Source organism: Rhinolophus ferrumequinum, chromosome 14 (genome assembly GCF_004115265.2).
Source record: "Rhinolophus ferrumequinum isolate MPI-CBG mRhiFer1 chromosome 14, mRhiFer1_v1.p, whole genome shotgun sequence".
In the NCBI taxonomy this organism is placed as follows: domain Eukaryota; kingdom Metazoa; phylum Chordata; class Mammalia; order Chiroptera; family Rhinolophidae; genus Rhinolophus; species Rhinolophus ferrumequinum.
Genome location: NC_046297.1, coordinates 43,435,196 through 43,454,379, shown reverse-complemented (window position 1 = coordinate 43,454,379; position 19,184 = coordinate 43,435,196). Strand labels below are relative to the sequence as shown.

The 19,184-nt window shown below is 38.4% G+C and overlaps 1 protein-coding gene across 3 annotated transcripts in view; it reads left to right on the top strand.

Moving 5' to 3' along the window:
- The window catches only part of NCALD (neurocalcin delta), a 409,311-nt gene that overhangs the window by 208,648 nt on the left and 181,479 nt on the right, over positions 1-19,184 (top strand). For 2 of the 3 annotated variants that reach the window (XM_033126600.1, XM_033126601.1), the window contains exon 3: positions 18,838-18,887. The exons of the other annotated variant lie outside the window; for it this stretch is intronic. The gene's annotated coding sequence lies outside the window, so the exon portion shown is untranslated. The remainder of the gene's footprint in view (positions 1-18,837; positions 18,888-19,184) is intronic. 3 annotated transcript variants of the gene reach the window in all.

Below are 19,184 nucleotides of genomic sequence, written 5' to 3'. Positions count from 1 at the left end.
GCTGCTGACTCCTAAATCTTTTTCTGTAGCCCCAATTGCTATTCCAAACTAATTGTTTCTGCACATCCTACCCCTTGCATGTAAGCATTTCTTGGCATTATGTTACAGAGTTTCTGGTGCCTCTAGGTCTCCAACACCCAGGACATGTCATTCAGGGTTGATGACAGGGGAACCACTCTCAAATCCCTCATTTGGATGTAGTGTGTAAGATAGGGGAGGGGAACAGAGATGGGTGCTGACAAGGTCAGCAAAGGAAAGAAGTGACAGGATGAGAATGTGGTTGTATCAGTTTCCTGTGACTGCTGTAACAAAATACCACCAACTTAGAGACTTAAAACAACACAAACTTACTTTCTTAAAATTCTGGAGGTTACATGTCTAAAATAAGTTTCAGTGTGCCAAAGTCAGTGTCAGCAGGGCTAATTCCTTCTGGAGGATCTGAGGAGAGAATCCATTTCCTTGCCATTTCCAGCTTCTAGAAGCTGCCTGCATTCCTTGGCTCCTGGCTCGTCACTCCATTCTCTGCTTCCACCGCTTTCTCTCTTGACTCTAACCCTCATGCCTCCTTCTCATAAGGACACTTGTGATTACATTGGGCCCGTCTGGATAGCCAGGATAATTTTTCTATCTCAAGATCCTTAATTTAATCATATTGGCAATGTCCCTTTTGCCATGTAAGATAACATCGACAGGTTCTGGGGAATAGAGCATGGACATGTTTGAAAGGCTATTACCGTATTTTGCCATGTATAATGTGCACCCATGTTTTTGTCCCAAACTGTCAGGGAGAAAAATCCTTTGTTTTAAATTTTTAATTCAAATTTTTATTTGTTTATGTTTAGGTACCTGTTTTTTTGTATTATAAAAGAATTTTAGCATATATGTTTTAACATATTATGGTACAAGAAATTTTATGTAACAAATAATTACAAAACACAAGAACAGATAGAAGGTACAAGAAATTTTATGCACTGGTAACAAATTGATGATATTTATGCGTCACAGAAGGCCGAGAGCTCTTTGTCACTGTCAGTATCAGCAGTATTGTCTTCTTCAATTTCTGCATTAGTGGAATCTTCTGAAGAGTCACTTTCCTCATCCCTGTAAATTTCGTCATTCCCAGTTCCATCCATTGCATTGCAGATGCTGATTTTTTTAAAAAATTTTTTGTATTAGTTTCATGTGTACAAAACACTGTAATAGTTACACATTTATCATTTATACCCCTCACAAAGTGATAACCCCTTTGCCCCGATGTACTATTCCTCTGACATCGCACACAGCCATTACATCTGATGCTGTATTTTTTAAATGATTTCATAACCACTTCCTTCTTGACACCATTGCACGATTTTAGGATCCAATCACAAACCTGGGCGATGGATGCTTTCTTGATTCTGCCTGTAGGTATTAAATCATTACCAGATGACTGCATCTACGACGTCCACTCTTTCTTCATTAAGGCCTTAAAGGGCTTGTTTACTGACACAGCAAGAGGTTGCAGCTGGCTGGTTAGTCTACCAGGTATCACAGCAAGTTGGGTTTTCAAGTCTGCTGTGATTGCTTTTGCACTTTGTATAACATGGGCTTTGAAGTGATCAAAAATAAGCAAAGCTGACTTTTTAAGTAGTCCTCCAGGCCTTCATGGCCAGACTTTGTTAAGCCAGATTTTCATGCCTTCTTCATTCATCTGTCCTTTTTCATGCACGTGGCCCATAACTCTACTTAGAATCTTTTCTTGCGGAAACATTTTTCTTTTAAAGACGATTATAGGTGGTAGCTTTGTCCTATCTACATGACAGTAAAGTATGTTTTCTCATGTCCACTAGTTTTAACAGCCACGGTCTTTACTCCTTTGACGTCCACAGTTCTGTTGGATGGCACAGCAAATGTGAGTGGGACCTCATCCATACTGGCGATTTGGGACAGCTCAAAGTTGTAAGTCTTTTGAAGATTGATAACATAAGAATGAAATTCCAAAACTTGATTCTCACAGGCTGCTGGAAGTTTTAGGACAAGTTTCACTCGTGTCCTCATGCTCAGACATTCTTTCTTCATAAAATTAAAACACCATTTAGGTGCCCCTGAGAAATCATCAATGTTTTTCTCTCATGCAATCCTTTACCCTTGTCTTGTATCATCTTGGTCAAAACCGAGATCCCGGTTTGATGCTACCCCAGAATCCAAGGCCTTCACCTTCTGCTCCACTTCTGGCCACTTTGGAGGTTTTCTCATGTTGCCTTCTTCTTTCTTGGCATCTGAAGAAGCGTTTCTTCTTGTTGCTCCACAATCTGATGACACTCTCTGTTGGAGGAGGTCCCAAATGTCTCTCGGCAGCTCTGTTGCCATGCTCTCTAGCATATTTAATAACTATTAGCTTAAAGCTTGCAGTGTACAAAAACTGTTTTGACATTTTCCAAGGGATTTTTCAGTAATTCTTGTAAAAAAAGCAGTTAGATTGTTAGCGCCTGCCTAAAGTGTACAAAGAGAAATGCCGCGTTGTTCACCCTGTGGTAATAAAGTCGGCCTCACCTCTCTTATTAGGTCAGAGTCCGTTACTCTTTGGACAACACGTGGCTCTTCATTTCATTTCATTTCATTGAATCTTTGATGGAAATTGCTTTCATTGCTAGTTCGTCATAAGTTCAACAAAATCTATTATCGTATTCCAGGGTATTATTTTACACACAGATATCATTTTTGATTTCTAGAGTTACACTTTTAACTCATAAGCATAATAAAAGAATTAAAAACATTTATTTGGATATGGAATTAGTACTACCCATGTATAACGCACATTCTTATTTTCCCCTCACAAACGTGGACAAAAAAGTATGCAGATCCTGGTTTGTGGTATCTGAGTTTATAAGAGTCAGAGGCCCCTGTTTAAAAAATTTAAATTATGAATACAACATTAAATATACATAGCAAAATGAGGTAATCAGCCTACAGCAGTGGTCCTGGGTCAGGGTCGAGATACAAGCAGGAGTCTCTCCTCTTGTAGTGGAAGGAAATCCAGAATCTTTTATTTTTAGCAGACGTGAGAGTCAAGGAGTGTGTGTGTGTGTGTGTGTGTGTGTGTGTGTGTGTGTGTGTGTGTGTGTTATTAATAATGCCAAGGGAAAACATTCTAGATCGTTTTTTATGTAAAAGTGATAAACCTTAGAGTCATCTATGTGAACTGCCTTTGATTTATGACATCTGATGGTAAAATAATATTCTCTAACTAATTAACTTGTTACATTATGTCATTTAGGTTTTGTTCTACTGCAATATGCTCAATGTCTGCTCCCCACCCTAATAAAGCACGGGGGTGTTTGTAGCTCTGACGAGCTAGTGTCAGTAGCTCTGATGAGCTCTCCGGTTAACGGGGACTTTGAGACTAGGCTTTAGGACTCTGAACAAAGGATGAAAGATATTTTTAGCTTGCTTATTTTCTCATACATCCTTTTTCTTTAAAGGGAGCTGTGATTAAGGGAAATAACTGGTTAATTTTTAAAAATGGGAAGAAAGTCCTTTATGTGAGAAGCTTGACAGCCATATAAAACACACGTACGCCAATGCAGTCTACTAACAAGGCAAATGGAATTAAAAAAAAACCACTGGAAGATGTCTTAGTTTGGTTTATCCCCAGAAGCAAATTTTGAGGCAGGGATTTGAGTAAGCAAGTGGAAACTTGATTACTTCAGAAAGTCTCCCAGAGTTTTGCCTGGAAGGCAGTGGGGCATTTTATCCATCAGCTCCCACTCTCCACTGGCTGAGAACCATCCTTGGCGATTTTCTCCTCTGCTTCCTGGCTGCACCTACAGATTGTAGAACCCTGTCACATTGGAGAGGCCTAGAGGCAGACAGTTGGAAGGTGCCCAGGGGCACTGCTGAAAGGGCGCTGCCAGCCCTAGAGGAGTCTGTACTCCCTCTGCACTCTCCATTTTTACTATTAAAAGTTGAAATAATGACCAGGGCTGCAGAGGGACACACTCACCGCCACTCTACACTCAACACTGGTGCTGATGAAGCATGGTTTGGACTCGGCTACTTTGATTGCTATCTCAGGAAAATACCATAGAGCCAAGAGTCCAGGGGCAGGCAGGATGTGATGCAGAGTGCCAAAGACAAGAGTTATGGAAACATCTCTTCTCAAGTGGTAGGTAGTGTGCAGCGGGGACTCAGTGATGGCCACCATCTTTTATCAAAAGAAAGATGCCAGTGTTTCTAATGGGATGGGTCTGAGCTGTGAGTGAGACAGATATGGGGTCACACCAATTAATACAGCTGCCCCCTTCCCAAGCCTCTGTTCTCGCATATGAAATAAGAACAACAAGTTCTCCTTTTTACGACCATTATGTGAAAGAGATACTGTATGTAATGTGCTCTGCATGGTGACTGGGACATGCCTGTACCCATGAATGAGTAGTTGTTTTACTAAAACAAAAATGAAAAAGACAGCAAAAAAAAAAAAAGGATTAGGAAGAAAAGAAAGGTTATTAATTATCACTTGGGGCAACTGTTACAAGATTAAGTCACAGATGTTCATACGTCCTGCTAAATAACGTCTGACTATTTCACAGCTCAGGGTATAAAGTCAAGCATGTGTTTCACTTGAGTCCCCAATCTGGGTTTCTTTCTGCCCCACTCCACTTCCTTGGTAATTCTCTGGTAAAGTTTCTGATCTCAGATGCACAGTGGCTTGAGCACTGCCAAAAGGGCTGGGCCAGCCTTGGAACAGAGGCCTGGCCTCATGCACTGGACGAGTCTCAATTTCTTACCAGACCAGGTGAGTGAACTGCTCCAGGTGATCAACTAGGTTCTTATGTAAAGTCCAGATCACCATTTGGCAGCAAACGGCCTTTTCACCGTGGGGTGGACATTCGCTTGTTCACTGATCCTTGAAACAAAGATAATTGGTACTTAATCTGCCATAGGCCAGCTGACCCTAAAGCCCATAAAGAAAGTCAGAAGAATGGTCCAGGCTGGCTTCAGTCTCAGCAAAGCCAGAAATGATGGTGCTTGGGAAAGAGTCTTGTTCTGATTATACGAGATCTGACAATTAAGTTCACTAACTCATCCTAGAAAAAGTGCTACAGACCTCATTGCTGAATATCACTATAGTCACCTTGGAAGTACTCCCCTTGGGAAGCTGTGCACTTACACCAGGGCCCAGTCCACCCTTCAAAGCAATTTTGGAACTCTTTCTGAAATGGCCGTCAGAGCTGCCGTCGTGTTACACTTGATGTCCTGAATGTCATCAAAATGTCTTCCTTTCAATATTTCCTTTATCTTCGGGTAAAGAAAGAAGTCATTGGGGGCCAGATCAGGTGAGTAGGGAGGGTTCCAATACATATATTTGTTTACTGGCTAAAAACTCCCTCACAGACAGTGTCGTGTGAGCTGGTGCTTTTTCATTATGCAAGAAACAGGAATTGTTGGCGAAAAATTCAGTCATTTTCATCTAACTTTTTCACGCAGCCTTTTCAGCACTTCCAAATAGTAAACTTGGTTAACTGTTTGTCCAGTTGGTACAAATTCATAATGAATAATCCCTCTGATATCAAAAAAGTTTAGCAACATTGTTGCAACAAGTTCACGAACCTAATTGTCAGACCTTGTATGACACTGATAAGGAGCTTCTAGTTCAGAAGGCAAAGTCACTGGCAAACCCCCACCCCCAAAAGAAGTTGTACAGCTTTGCAGTAGAAACAAATAAGGACTTTCAGACCAGCAATTTCATCATGTCTCTGGGATAGAAAAAGTCTAAGTCATGGCCAATGTACTTGATGTCCTAGCTTCAGAGGGACACACTCACCCCCACTCCCCACCCCTGCCACACACACACACACACACTGGTGCTGATGAAGGATGATTTGGATGCAGCTGTTTTAATCGCTATCTGGGGGAGATACTGTCCAGCCGAGGGTCCATAAAACTCTAGTAGGAAGACTGTTGCTAACTCATTCTACTGCTGCACGGTTCCCCCGTGTTCCCTGTGACAGGCGGCATGTTTAGATGGGTCTGGCTCAGGACACCGGAGTTCTCCTGACTTATTGAACTAGAACACGGACCTTCTTCTGCTTCTCTTTGGGGTGATGTGGGAGGAAGGGGACTCTCAGATCATGGGGACAAGGCAGACTTGCAGGAGGGAAAGCACAGGGCCAGGTCCACTGTGAACTGGGCAGCTTAAGGTGTTGGACTCACATGGCCACACGTCTCTGTAAGGTTTTCAAAAGAAAGAAATTTTCACTACAATTGGTTAAGAGTACTGTTTCTTTCCACTGCCACTGTATTTCCCCTCATATGGGGAGTTGGTGGAGTAGTCAGAGGCATTTTGGGGATCAGTCTAAGGGGGAGCTAAGTTGGGGATATATTTTGTTTGGATTTAATAAGATATAGTTATGTGATTTACCGTCATTTCTTTATATACATGTATCTGGTAGTTAATAAAATGTTATTATGCTAAGCTGGTTTTCAATATTTTAAATTTTAATTTAATTACTTTTCTCATTCTAAAAAATATTCACATTTATATTTAAGTTTTTATTCATAATTTATATTTTTTAAACAGGGGCCTCTAACTGTTATAAGCTCAGACACCACAAACCAGGATCTGCCCTCTCACCCCCAGGGAAACACCTCCTCCTTCCTTTTCTTCCTTACTCCCTCCTTCCCACCTCATCCTTTTCTTTTAGTGGCTAGGGCTTTACAATATTTATATGGGTTTCTGATTTCCTGCTTCTATTTCACTCTCTCATAGAATCAAGGAGAAAACATTTCATGTATATAATGGATTAAATAAAATTTTATAAATAAAGTTGTTTGACCACCTGACCACCATGTTAAATGCTATTCCCATAAAAGAGTGTGTTCTGAGTTCTTATCTGCCAATCTCAAAGGACCTTCCTGCTAAATGACTGCCGTTTAAATCCACTCACCATTCTAGCTTATCGCCTGCCCTCGTCTGAGGGCACCGTGTCCTCCTGCCCTTTAAGTCAGTCCCCCAGGACTCATTTCCACAGCACTATGACTTTACATTTAATTTTCATTGCTCAGCTTCTTTTTATTCTCCTTTTACTAAAATGCTAGCAATAAACTGTTGGGTTTCTTAATCCCAAGTAAATAACAACTAACAGTCTAATTATGTTCAGGGACAAGTTTCAGGAGGCAACCACACTGAAAATTTTAAGAAACAAAGTCCTGGAAATGAATACAGAGACAGGAATAGAATAAAACACAGAAAACTAAAATAAAAAATATATAAATATACATAAAAAAATAAATTGCACAATGTTTTGAGCCTGGATCTATTTCATGTAGGAGCAAATGGCAGCCTGAGGGCAGCCTCGTGGAATTACTGATGTTCGTAATGGTTAATGTGAGCGTTGGTATATAAAAGGCAAAAAATTTGAAAAATTCTCATCCAGAGAGGTATACATTTTAAAGTTTTAATTTTTACAGGGTCTCTGTGGTCCAGAAAGCTTATTTCTACAGCATTCTCATACATCATTCTTCGATAGTGTTGCCCACAAAAGGTACTATTTTATTAAATTGATGGAATTCAGGGGAAGTGTAGAATAATGGTTAGAACTAAGTTTTGAGTCAGACAAGCTGGATCATAAAACCTGGTTCTTCCACCTGATTAGTTATACGACCCCTCTGAGCTTCATTTTCCTCGCGTATAAAAACAAGGTTCATAATCTCCTCCTCAGTTAGATCTTGGAGAGATTGTCCATTGCTTAATTTGTGTCTGTGAAGGATTCATTGAACAGTTGCTGTAAGAGACTTTTCGCAGGGTTATTTTCCAGTCAGTTCCTGGCTTGTCATTCAAATTGCAGCCCTGACACGTTTCCAACGTTGCGAGTGTACAACACTTTGTCAGTGTTTCAGCATTAAATAGACATGAAAATGTTTGTTAAAATATTTTCCTTTTTTTTTTTTTAGGTTCATTTTCTTTGATATTTTTCTTATAGGAGGTTGCACCCAGAATCAAATCCAAACTCCCACCGAGCCCTGCCCACCTCAGGAGTCTCATCTATGCTGCTCTCCTCCGCACTCTCTGCTCAAATGCTTTCCCCTCCCCTGGCCTTTACACGAGCTGTTCCATCTGCTTACGCTGTTCTCTACCGCTTGGCCAGGTTGGATCTTTCTCACTTTTCACTTCGCAGCTTAGAAGTTACTTCCTCAGAGTCTTTCTCTTAACATCCATCCTTCTCTGTGAGGCTCCATCTCAGACGCAGCTTCTCTGCCTTTCACACTCACAACCGTGTGCACTTGCTTTAGTGATGCACGTGTTTACTTGTGCTCCATCTGCTTCCCCCTCTGGACTGGATGCTGTGTAAGGCCAGGGGCTTTGCTGGTCTAATTTGCTGGACATTCCCTGTGTGTTGCACAGAGCCTGGCACATTCAGTCCTCACATATTTTCTGAATGACTGATCATGAATAAATTGGTGAAAGGTAAAATGACGTGGGAGGAAGAGCATGAGCGGGTGACAGAGGAGGGCAAGGTGAGGGCCAGTGCTGGAGGGTAAACAAACTGGGATCTGGCATTTGAAAGAGGGCAATGAAAGAGGAGGTCAGAGGCGAGGGCAAGGCTAGTGTCTGTTAGGTGAAGAGAGACTTTGGAACCACCTGTTCCAGGCTCCTGTTTTAGCAGTTCTCAGTAGGAAACTGACAGTTCTAATTTCCTTGCATGGATAGAAAAAAAAATCCCGTAACACAATTCGGAATGTGGGAACAGCAGACCTGGATCGTGACAGTGGAAACTAGTGGTGCTACCCTTCCCTCTCTCATTCCCTAGGGTTCCCCACCACGGCCTGATCCCTTAGCCCAACCCTTCCTGACCCGACCCTGACACCAGTGGTATTTCCCGTTACTTACCACACACTAAAACTTGTGTTTCCCAGGAGGACAGTGGGGAGAGGTTGTTGAGACTTTGGTCTCTGGAATCAAATGATGGCTCTGCCACTGATAGCATGGAAGCTTTGGACACGTTTCTTAGCTTCTTTAAGGCTTGATGTGAATAGGCAATCATAGAGATGGTTCTAATGATTAAATTGGATATCGCCTATAAAGAGCTTAGCTCAGTACCTGTGCATGGTTAGTGTTCAGTAAAAATTTTTTACTGTGAATCCCCCCAAACCACACCCTAGCAGGATTCATGATGTTTCACTTTAGACCAATGAATAGTCTGCCCTCCACAGAGCTCTCTGGTTTCCACGATAGCTATGTTTATAAATGATCAGCTGTGTTGTGAGTATATATAAGCTAAATAGCTTACATATATAATATATAAATATATAATATAAATAAATAAATAAATAAATAAATATATATATATATATATATATATATATATATATATATATAAGCTGAATAGTTTATGCTAAATGCCCCCAAAGGATGAACATCATCTGTTTCCAGTTTGTGTTCTGAAGCATGGTACATTTTTTTCCAGACGAATGAATATTAAGCCTTTTTCACTTCCTGAGGAAAGTTAGGGTTGGATTTTCAAATTCAAATTACCAGACTTATTAAATCAAATTAAAATGAAATTGTAAAGAGCTATTGAATTCGATTTACAAGTACTTGTCAAAATATACAACTCAGTGAAAATGTCATGTTTTGGGTAAAATAATAGATACCAACACTGAGACCAGAAACCATTTCATTCATTAGCATGAATGGATGTTATGGCTGACAGACAGGATAATTAGAAACGATGGTTCAATGGTATCGGTAACCATATTAGATCTTCATATAATATTTAAAAGTTTTCAAAGCAGTTTTTTACTGAAATGTTTTTAGATTTTCACGTTATAAACCTTGAAATTTTTATATGCAAACAAAATAATATATAGTAACTGTTTTAAGCACTATCACCATTAAAAAAGGACGCACTTCAGGCTTCTGAAAAAGTGACTTTGGCCAGCTGTATTTATTTATTTGTTCAAAAACCATAAACTTCCTAATAGAGATTGTCAAAGTAAAGATCAACTTGAAATGAAGGTCAAATTTAGGTGATTATATACCATTCCTATGTATAGAGACTTAGTGATGATAAGTGACCGCTCCAAAGTTAGCCCACTGCTACTAATGCTTGAGCTCGTGTTAGACCCCAGAATTCCTCATTTTCACCCCTGTGTTCTTTCTACCTTATCCCTTATCTCCCTTAAATTAGCAAGATACATATAAAATCTACGGAATTTCTCTTATGTATATGTTTTGATGAAAGCAGCTATTACATAAACAATGGAATATATACTCTGTTGATTATTTATACCTGCATTCCTACATGCCCATATGTAACCCGCTCTCACCTCCATCATTTTCTTATAAATCTCTGGGAAAAAAATAGATAAGATAGGCTGTGCTTCAGTGCACTTCTGTGAGCAGATCAATGAAACTTGGTATAGGGAACAGACAGCTTTAATACCTCTCATGTGATGTCCTCTTCTCCTGGTCTCATCCAGTTGACTTAGATGCCACCTAACAAGCTTGGTCTTCAATGACCTGTCCACTCTGATACCAGAGAAAGCCTTTGGGGTCCTATGTCAGGTCAGCTCTAGTAATCGCTCATTTATGCCATTTTAACCAAGTGTTTGTTTGTTTTTCCAGTAAAATCTGAAAGTCTGAAATTGAGTTAGCTATACAGAAGGTGCCAAGAACATGCCTACAGATTTTACGAAAGGAAAACTGTATTGTAATTGTAATACAATATTGTATTACTCAAATTGTAATACTCAATATATACCGATGACAAAAGATGAATACAAGTCACATTTAACTCCTGCAATTTTAAGAGGTGCTCAAAGTCGTTACCATCAGCATCCAGATACTTCTGATTATGGCGAACTACTGCTTGAGCAATGTTGACCAGTGTCCACTTGTATACATTTTTTTGGAACCCCCTGTATATATTTTAAAATGTAAAACACTTTGAATTAACTTTGACTTGATTCCACATTTTAATAAAGAAAAACCTTAACATATCACTTTTCAAGTTGTAATATGTTTGTATGTCAACAAAGTAACTATGAGATAAAGGAAAATACATAAAAACCATTTCACAAATTCTTTTTCAGTTAAAAAAATCGTGTTTGGAAATATTACATTTGTTAAGTCAAATCTATTCTAAATATCTATGTTATTAAAATTTATAGGTTATTATGAGTAAGAAAATAATTAAGGCTCTGTCTTAGATCAAAATTCTTATATTGCTGGAACTGAAAACAACAAAACAACTACCATTTGTGGAACATCCAGAGCTTAAATAACTTACCTGAGGTTTTTCCCGCTGAGATATATTGCTTCTAGTCTATGTTCAAAGAGACACATTTGTTAACTATTTGGTAAAGCTCCTAGTTCTGCTTTAACTGTATTCAATTATCTGACAAATGCTTAAAGGAATATAAATCCTCGGTGTATTGACTGAGATGCATTTTGCAATGATTGGTACATCGTCAAATACACAGAAATTAGTAGAATGTTACATTTTTTCTAACATGTCAGTTGGAACATCTCTTCTTCAATTATTACAGTTGATTTTTTTAATAAAGAAGGGAGGATATCTAGAAACCCAAGTAATGGCACATTCCTTGATATTTTTTTCTTAGTAAAAGTGACATTTATATTTAAGAATTCAGAGATACAAGTTGAGATTTCTTTTTAACATTTCCCAAGAGAGCTTTGACCCTGCTGATTGTTTTGAAACGTATTATTTGGACTAATTAGATTGTCTAGACTGGTACTTCCAGAGGTGCTGAAATGCACTTTTCTCAAAGAGGTTATAAATGCCAGAAACAAAATCTGAGAGACCACCCCCCCCCATGTCCATTGGTGATGGAATTGAATAGATTATACCCTCTTCATGGAAGCCTTCTTAATCAGACATGCTGGTCAAGTCTCCTCACAGGCTAACCCCTTTGATCATTCCTTTCTTCTGACCTGTGAATCAAACCAATATATTATTCCCATTCATTGACCTGTGCTACACTGATTTCTTATTGTTGCCTTAAGGGCCTGTGTCTGCTAATTCTTTTGGAAATGTCCCTAAGCTTTGGTACATCTGAAAGGTTTCTCATTTGGTGCTTGCTCCTAACTGACAAATGAAGGTTCTCGTTTTTGACTGCCCCTTCCCTTGGATCTGTGTCCTCTTCTAAGGAGTTCATAAATATCACCAAAAAGTCAGTAAACATAATAAACAAGTTTTATAAATATCAAAAGAAGTCTGACTTCTTTTTCTAGGTGATTCCTTTCTTCAGAGCTCCATCTCCACCCTAACTCTACTCCTTTTCCCAAAGGTGTTATTGACAAGTAAACCCACAACACAGGAAGTGGCAGGTGGGGATAAATGGCCCTACAAACAGTCCATTGAGATATTTGTATCAGCATGGTTATTTTGCCTGTTTTAGTTTTTTTAATTAAAATTTTTTTTAAATTAGACTTCACATTCAATATTAATTTCAGGTGTATAACATAATGGTTAAACATTTATATAATGTATGAAGTGATTCCTCCCAATATTCCTGACACAATACATCGTTATTACAACATTATTCCCAATGCTCTACTTTATATTCCTCATGACTATTGTGTAAGTACAAATTTGTACTTCTTAATCCCTTCACCTTTTTCACCCTGCCCCTGAAACCCCCTCCTACCTGCAACCATCAGTTTGTTCTCTGTATGTATGAGGTTGTTTGTTTTGTTTGTTAGTTTATTTTGTTTTTCATTCTACATATAAGTGAAATCATATGGCATTTGTCTTTCTATGTCTGACTTATTTCACTTAGCTTAATACGCTTTAGGTCCATCCATGTTGTTGCAAATGGTAAGATTTCATTCTTTTTTATCCAATTGTCTATTGATGGGCACTTAGGTTACTTCTGTATCTTAGCTGTTGTAAATAATACTGCAGTTAACATGGGGGTATCTGTAACTTTCAAATTAGTGTTTTTGGTTTCTTTGGATAAATATCCAAAAGTGGAATTGCTGGGTCATGAGGTAGTTCTAGTTTTAATTTTTTGAGGAACCTCCATGCTGTTGTCCATAATGGCTGCACCAATTTGCAATCCCACCAACAGTGTATGAGGGTTCCCTTTTCTCCACATCCTTGCCACCGCTTATTGTTTGTTGGGTTTTTGATGATAGTCATCCTGACAAGTGTGAGGTAATATCTCATTGTGGTTTTAATTTGCATTTCTCTGCTGATTACTTACATTGAGCATCTTTTTATGTCTGTTGGCCATCTGTATGTCCTCTTTGGAAAAATATCTATTCAGATCCTCTGCTCGTTTTTCAATTGGATTGTTGTCTTTTTGCTGTTAAGTTGTATGAGTTCCTTATATATGTTATCAAATGTATCATTAGTGAATATTTTCTCCCATTCCAGTAGATTGTCTTTTCATTTTGTTGATGATTTCCTTTGCTGTACAAAAACTTTTTAGTTTCATGTAGTCTAATTTGTTTATTTTTTTCTTTTGTTTCCCTTGCCTGAGGAGACACATCCAAAAAAATCTTACTAAGAGTGATGTCAGAGAGTTTACTGCCTATATTTTCTTCTACAACTTTTATGGTTTTGGGTCTTACATTTAAATCTTTAATCCATTTGGAGTTTATTCTTGTATATGGTATAAGAAAGTGGTCTAGTGTCATTTTTTGCATGTATTTGTCCAATTTTTCCAACACCACTTATTGAAGAGACTGTCTTTACCCCATTGTATATCCTTGCCTTATTTGTCATAGATTAATTAACCATATAAGCATGAGTTTGTTTCTGGGCTCTCTGTACTGTTTTGATTACTATAGCCTCGTATTGTAGTTTGATATCGTGTATCCTCCAACTTTGTTCTTTCTCAAGATTGCTTCGTTATTTGGAGTCTTTTGTGGTTCCATATCAATTTTAGGATTATTTGTTCTAGTTCTATGAAAAATGCCATTGGTATTTTGATAGGCGTTGCATTGAATCTATATTTTGTTTTGGGTAGTTTGGATATTTTAACCATATTAATTCTTCCTATCCATGAGCACGATATATGCTTCCATTTATTTGTATCTTCTTCAATGTCTTATAATTCTCCAAATACTGGTCTTTTACCTTCTTGGTTAAATTTATTCCTAGATTTTTTTTGTTGCAATTGTAAATGGGATTGTTTTCTTAATTTCTTTCTGATAGTTCATTATTGGTGTATAAAAATGCAACCGATTTCTAAATATTAATTTTTTTTATCCTGCTACTATACTGAATTCATTTATCGGTTCGAATAGTTTTTTGGTGGACTCTTTATGGTTCTTGCTATATAGTATCATGTCATCTGCAAATAATGACAGTTTTACTTTTTCTTTCCAATTTGGATGGATTTTATTTCTTTTTCTTGTCTAATTGTTGTGGTTTGTACTCCCAATACTGTGTTGAATAAAATTGGTGAAAGTAGAAGTGCTTGTCTTGTTCCTGATGTTAAGGAAAACACTTTTAGCTTTTCCCTGTTGTATATAATATTAGCTGTGAGCTTGTCATATATGGCCTGTATTATGTTGAGGTATGTTTCCTTTATTCCCTCTTTGCTGAGAATTTTTATCATAAATGGATGCTGGATTTTGTCAAGTGCTTTCTCTGCATCTTTTGATATCATCATATGATTTTTATCTTTCATTTTGTTTATGTGATGTATCACATCAATTGATTTGTAGGTAATTAAACCAACCTTTCATTCCAAGAATAAATTCCACTTGATCGTGGTGTATGATCATTTTAATGTAGTGCTGAATTCGGTTTACTAATATTTTTTGAGGATTTTTGCATCTATGTTCATCAGGGATATTGGCCCATGATTTTCTTTATTTCGTTTTTTTTGTAATGTCTTTGTGTGGTTTTGGAATTAGGGTAATGCTAGCTTCGTAAAATGAGCTTGCAAGCCTTCCTTCCTTTTGAATTTTTTGGAATAATTTGAGAAGAATAGGTGTTAATTCTTCTTTGAATGTTTGGTAAAAAATACCTGTGAAGCCATCTGGTCGAGGGCTTTCATTTGTTAGGAGATTTTGATTACTGGTTCGATTTTGTTAGTAGTTATAGGTCTGTTCAGATTTTCTGTTTTGTTTTCTTTTTTATTCAATCTTGGAAGTATGTTTCTAGGAATTTATCCATTTCTTCCATTTTGTTGGCATATAATTGTTCATAATATTTTCTTACAATCCTTTGTATTTCTGTGGTGTCAATTGTCACTTCTCTTTCATTTCTGATTTTATTTATTTGGCTCTTCTCTCTTTTTCTCTTGATGAATCTGGTTAAAGGTTTATCTTTTTTTTTTTTTTTTTATCTTTTCAAAGAACCAGCTCTTGGTTTCATTGATCTTTTGTATTGTTTTTATTAGACTCTGTTTTTTTTTTATATCAGCTCTGATCTTTATTTGGTCCTTCCTTCTACTCCCTTTGGGCTTTGTTTTTCTTTTTCTAGTTCCTTTAAGTGTAAGGGTAGATTGTTTAGTTGAGATTTTTCTTGTTTCTTGAAGTAGGCCTGAATTGCTATCAATTTCCCTCTGAAAAATGTTTTGGCTGTATGCCACAGATTTTTGGGGGTCATTGTATTTTCATTATCATTTGTCTCAAGGTATCTATTGATTTCTTCCTTGATCTCATTGTTAACCCATTCATTGTTATTTTGTTATTTTAGCCTCCATGTGTTTCTGTGTTTTTCATTTTTCTTCTTATAACTGAGTTTTATTTTCATACCATTGTGATCAGAGAAGATGCTTGGCGTGATTTCAATCTTCTTAAATTTCTTGATATTTGTGTTTTGTGGCCTAACATGAGGTCTATCCTGGAAAATGTTCCATGTGTGCTTGAAAACAATGTGTATTCTGTTGCTTTGGGCTGAAATGTTCTAAAAAATATAAATTAAATCCATCTGGTCTAATGTGTCATTTAAGGCTGCTGTTTCCTTATTGCTTTTCTGTCTGGATGATCTATCCATTGAGGTCAACGGGATTTTAAAGTCCCCTCCTATGACTGTTTTACTGTCGATCTCTCCCTTTATGTCTGTCAATATTTGCTTTATATATTTAGGAGCTCCTACATTGGATGAATAAATGTTAACAAGGGTTACATCCTCTTGTTGGATTGATCCTTTTATCATTATGTAATGTCCTTCTTTGTCTCTTGTTATAACCTTTGTTTTAAAGTCTATTTTGTCTGATATAAGTATTGCTATCTAGCTTTTTTTGGGGTCTCCATTTGAATGAAATATCTTTTTCCATCCCTTAACTTTCAGTCTGTGTACGTCTTTTAATCTGAAGTAAGTCTCTTGTAGGCAGCACGTGTATGAGTCTTGTTTTCTTATCTATCCAGCCACCCTGTATCTTTTGTTTGGAGCATTTAATCCATTTACATTTGAAGTAATTATTGATAGCTATGCAATTATTGCCATTTTATTATTCATATTTTTAATCTTTTTTTTTTCTTCTTCTTAAAGGAGACCCTTTAACATTTCTTGTAATACTAGTTTGGTCATGATTAACTCCTTTAGCGTTTTTTGGGTTTTTTTCTGGGAAGCTTTTTATCTCTCCTTGAATTTTAAATGACAGCCTCACTGGGTAGAGTAGTTTTGGTTGTAGGTCCTTGCTTTTCATCATTTTGAGTATTTCATGCCAATACCTTCTGGCCTGCAAAGTTTCTGTTGAGAAATCAGCTGACAGTCTTAAAGGAGCCCCCTTGAAGGTAATTAACTGTCTTTCTCTTGCTGCTTTTAAGATTCTTTTTTTTGTCTTTAAGCTTTGGCATTTTAATTATGATGTATCTTATTGTTTGCCTCTTTGGGTTCATCTTGTTTGGGACTCTGTACTTCCTGGACTTGTATATCTATGACTTTTGCCAGAATAGGGAAGGTTTAAGTCATTTTTATAAATAGGTTTTCAAATCTTTGCTCTCTCTCTTCTCCTTCTGGAGCCCCTATGATGTGAATGTTGGTATGCTTGATGTTGTCCCAGAGGCCCCGTAAACTATCCTCATTTTTAAAAAATTATTTTCCTCTTTGCTATTCTGATTAGTTGTGTTTCACTACATTGTCTTCCAAATTGCTGATTTGATTCTCTGCTTCATCTAATTTGCTTTCAATTTAATTCTTCATTTCAGTTATTATATTCTTCATTTCTGACTGGTTCTTTTATATGGTTTCTATGTCCTTTTCTCTGTTTACTCTCTCTTTATTGAAGTTCTCACTGAGTTTATCTATTCTTCCCGTAAGTGCATTGAGCATCCTTATTGCCATTGTTTTGAACTCTGTATCTGGTAGATTTCTTGCCTCCATTTTATTTCTCTTTCTGGAGTTTTGTCCTGTCCTTTCATTTGGAACATGTGTCTTTGTCTCCTCATTTTGTCTGCCTCCCTGTGTTTGCTTTTCTGTGTATTAGGCAGATCTGCTACATCTCCCAGTCTTAGCAGGGTGGCTTGTATAGTAGTTGTCCTCTGGGGCCCAGTGGCATAGTCTCCCTGGACACCTGGGTGCTCCAGGGGTATCCCTTGTGTGGGTTGTGTGTGCCCTTCTGTTGTGATTCAGCCTTGATTGCATTTGTCATTTCAGTGGGTAGAGTTGACCATATCAGGCTTACTGGCTGTGAGGACTGCCTGTGACTACAATGCATTAGCTGTTGTGTAGGGCCTGAACCCATGGAGTGGGATTAGCTTTAGCAGGGCTCTGTCTGAGTGTGCCCTTTTGGCAAGTTTTCTGTGGAGCTAATTGGGTGGTGCTAATTCTGGTGTAGTCTGAAGCTGGTCACTGGGTGTGTTTGTTCTGGGTCCTCTTGGGAGGGGCTCCAGTGCAGTCCCAGGTCAGCTGGTGCCTATACACAGCCTGATGCCACGTGGTAGGAGCTACAAAGTGATCTGTGGCTGGTAGCTGCCTGTGCTGGCCTGGAGGCTCCTTGGAGAGGCTATGCTGCAAACTGACACCAGCTACCGCTAGTGTGGGGCTGGGAGCCACTAGCAAGAGGTACAGGGCATACTGAGGCCAGCCACTGCTTCTCTGGGATTTGTGGACCTTTCAGAGATTTTAGGAAAGTCTGCAGCATGGTCAGAGGCTGGCTGCTTTTGTGGATTAGCCTCTGAGAGAGGTTTGACCCAACACATGAATTGGGTGGAAAGAGATCTCAGAGAATCACCAGGGTAGGGTGAGAGCAGTGGTATCCAGGTTAATAAAGACTCAAATATAGCACCCAACTGCGCCTGCAAACTGTGTGAGGGGAGGGTGACGAGAAAGAATAAAAGGAACAAAATGGTGACGAGAGCTTCCCCTGCAGCCCTTGCCCTGAAGCTAGATAGTTCAGTTCCTCTTCATATGTCCCTGGTGCTTTTTGGGCTATTCCCCAGCACTGCAGCCCAGAGCAAGTGGGGCAATCAGTGAGTAAGTTAATGCATGAGTCCTTTAAGAGGAATGCCTGAGACTCCAGTAGCCCTCCATCTCACCCAGACAGAATCCCCACTGATTTTCACAGCCAGATGTTGTGGGGATTCCTCTTCCTGGCACTGATGTCCTGGGCTGGGGAGTCCTGTGTGGGCCTGGGACCTCTTGCTCCTCAGTGGGGGGGAGCCTCTACAGCTGAGTTATCCCTCCTGATTCTTATCTGCCACACATGGTATATGACCAGTCCATTTCTCGTCTTCACTCCTAGTAGTCTCCATGTGGCTTCTTTTACATCCTTAGTTATAAAAGTTCTGTTCAGCTAGTCTTCAGGTGGTTCTCAAGGGTGGATGTTCTATAATTTAGTTGTATTTTGATGTGGTCATGGGAGGAGGTGAGCACAGCATTTACCTTCTCTGCCATCCTGACTGGAAGTCCTCTGCCTGTTTTCTTTTAGATCATCTCAACTTTGCTCTCTTGGAACCACCCACTTGTGACAATCATAAAGTAAGTGTACATTTTAATTTTTCTTTCAATCAGCTGTAAATGGAAATTGCAGTTTTGTTCAGTGGTTTTCACAAGATAGAGTTTATTCAAATATTTTATCAGTGAATAGTAGCATAATGAATGGGAGTTTCATATATAATAAAAGATGTTAACCCCGTACCTCTGTAAAATTTGCCAAAAGGAAAATGGATGGAAAATAAATAAATAAGACACTGCTCACCACCCTTGAATATCACCTGTAGCATAATAAAGTATATTTGAAGCTCCTGAGAAGAGTGGATTTTATATACCAGCTTC